This window comes from Rutidosis leptorrhynchoides, chromosome 7 (genome assembly GCF_046630445.1).
Source record: "Rutidosis leptorrhynchoides isolate AG116_Rl617_1_P2 chromosome 7, CSIRO_AGI_Rlap_v1, whole genome shotgun sequence".
Lineage (NCBI taxonomy): Eukaryota > Viridiplantae > Streptophyta > Magnoliopsida > Asterales > Asteraceae > Rutidosis > Rutidosis leptorrhynchoides.
In genome coordinates this window covers 309287330-309290347 of record NC_092339.1, presented here as the reverse complement: position 1 = coordinate 309290347, position 3018 = coordinate 309287330, and the positions used below count along the sequence as shown (strand labels likewise).

Below are 3018 nucleotides of genomic sequence, written 5' to 3'. Positions count from 1 at the left end.
TAAGGTGGATAGCGATAGCGGAAAGGTTGATTGCTTTGCTGAAACTGATTAACCCTTGGTGGTTGATTGAATCCGGGATTTGGTGGACGAGCTGGGTATTGAACGTAACAGACTAAACCGTCAGGGTTTTGTACTCAACTTGATAGTCTTCAGTGGGTTGCGGGTTGGTACAATTAACACAAGCCTGAGCTTGGTTAACCTGCTGCGGTTGCGTCTTCAATTCTCCGAGTTGTTTAGTAAGAGATTCCATCTTATCTGTGAGGGATTTGATAGCCTCCGTTTGATTGTTAAGTGCAGAGAGTGGGGCAGATGATGAAGTTGTTTCACCACTGTTCCAGTCATGATGATGCATCGTCATGTTCTCGAGCAATTCCCATGCTTCATCTGCGGTTTGGTTCATCAGATTCCCTTGAGCTGCTGCATCGATCGTCGTCCTATGATTTACCGTAAGACCATTGTAGAAGGTACAGATTTGGGCTGACCGTTCTAACTGGTGATTAGGGCATTTCTTCAGCAGGGTTTTGATACGCTCCCATGCAGTGTAAAGAGATTCATCATAACTTTGTTTGAAGTTAATGATGTCATTCTTCAGTTTGGTCTGTTTAGAAGGAGGGAAATATTTGGTTAGGAATTTAGTCGCCATCTCCATCCATGATGTGATGGAATCTTTTTCCAGTCCTTCAAACCAAGTTTGAGCATGATGAGTGAGAGAATAGGGGAACAAGTATAGCCGGACTATATCTTGTCCTATCCCTGGCTGTTTGTAGGAGTTCGAAAGAGATATGAATTTATCAAGGTGAGAATTAGGATCGTCATTCGATAATCCATGAAACTGACAGCTATTCTGAATGAGCTGGATGATGTGATGTTTTAACTCGAACGAGTGTCCTTGAATCTCTGGAAATCTGATTGGTCCTCCTTGACCTTCAATCGAGGGTTTCGTGTTTTCTGCTAAAGTAACGCGTAACGCCATTTGGTTTCTGATTCGTGCTTCCTTGTGTGCTTTAGAGATTATTGCGTCTGGATCAGGTACGAATAACAACGGCCCTGGTCTAGATCGGGTTTGGGTCATACACTGGGTATGCCCTTTTTTGTTTTTTAATTTTCGCAAATAAGCTAAATTATAATAAGCTAAACTAAACTAATCTAATTCTAAGGTAATCTAATTTAATCTAAGGCAATCTAAGGTAATCTAATCTAATTAACTAACTATCCTATGGTGGAATATGTTTTTGGTTCTGGCTACTAATTCCCTGGTATTTCGGTAACAAAGTTCCACACAAACTATTTAACAAACCAAGTGGCCAGGCCGACTACGGAGATGCATGATCCTTTTGGTCCCAATATAATTGGCGACTGTTCGGAAAATCCAATAACCAAGTCCGTGTATAATTGTCTTTCTTAGACACCACTAAATGCTTGCGAATAAGTTTGATTGAAAACAGTATTGCCTGATACCAGTTCCCCGGCAGCGGCGCCAAAAACTAGGTATCTCTCTTGATATGGCCGAAACGGAAGGTTTTTATTTGCGCGGTGTCGTTAGGCCGCGGCTCGCCAGGATTAGCCACTCGTGGGAGAGGGTACTGTTTTAAATTTATATTTAGCGGGGCCTAAATCTTACTACTCCTTATAAGTAAGGGAAGTATGACCTAGAGTCATATTTTTGAGATATCAGTAACATCGAACCTATTTTGTAGCCTAAGATAGTTAGGGAGTAGTGAATATTTATTTTAGGATTTTCTAATTTATAAGATAGATAAAGTAAATGCGATAAAATTTGTAATTCAGATAAGGTTAAAGTAAGTGCATACTATGACTTCATCAGTTATTCTGCCGAGATTATGGAATGTTGGCTCATGAATAGGCAGAGGCCTTGTATTCATTACACTGGTCCTAAACGCCCCTGTCATAAGACATGTCACTGGGTACTGCGTTAGGCTTGAAGATTCTGAATAGACAGCAATGTCCCTTACCCCCGATGCTCGTGCAGTCTGACTACAGGCATACGCGTTCAGACGGCTCATCCAATTGAGCGACTCGGTTGGGTGACGTATTAACATTCCAAAATGGTCTAAACTTTTTTAAGCATAATAGAATACATGGTTTACCATATCCGAGAGACGTGATGTGCCTCAATGCTTTCGTTAATGATTGGTAAAAGATAGTTAGGCCCTTAAAACGAGTTCAACCATAAAGAACACCATGGCCAAGTCAAGTCTGACTTCCATGAACACGTTCGGTTATCCTAACAATCCAATCCTTTATGTGTCTAAACAACAGTTCCTTAATTAACTAAGAATCCCTCAAGCGGGGTGCAATACTTGAGACCGCGTTATGGTGCAGTGTATTGGTTAACACTAACCATGTTCCATGGCCTTACTTAGCAGAGGTACAGCTTACAATAACCGCTGTGCTTCAGCGTGCACGTACGAAGTTTATATGCTTGGTGACTACACTAGCATGGTCTAGGACCGACAATGTACTAGGGGTCTAGTCAGATGTTTCACTACGAAAGAGTCCTCAGGCGGAATCCAAAGCTCTATAGACTTACTACAACCGGTGTGCCTCGGTTGATCTTACGTTGTATCCGATAGACTTCTCTTACCAAGGGGTGACACAGATAGTGTACTCTGAATCGGGGTTCGCGATGAAATGTCCCGTTCTTATTGATTAAAAACGTTCCATATTAATTGATTTCGTTGCGAGGTTTTGACCTCTATATGAGACGTTTTTCAAAGACTGCATTCATTTTTAAAACAAACCATAACCTTTATTTCATAAATAAAGGTTTAAAAGCTTTACGTAGATTATCAAATAATGATAATCTAAAATATCCTGTTTACACACGACCATTACATAATGGTTTACAATACAAATATGTTACATCGAAATCAGTTTCTTGAATGCAGTTTTTACACAATATCATACAAACATGGACTCCAAATCTTGTCCTTATTTTAGTATGCAACAGCGGAAGCTCTTAGTATTCACCTGAGAATAAACATGCTTTAAACGTCA

At 40.4% G+C, this 3018-nt stretch overlaps 1 non-coding gene across 1 annotated transcript; it reads left to right on the top strand.

Moving 5' to 3' along the window:
* The first annotated feature begins 488 nt into the window (after positions 1-488).
* LOC139860680 (small nucleolar RNA R71) lies at positions 489-595 on the top strand. The gene has a single exon (XR_011763309.1). It is a non-coding gene; the product is annotated as a small nucleolar RNA R71 (small nucleolar RNA).
* The last annotated feature ends 2423 nt before the right edge of the window (positions 596-3018 follow it).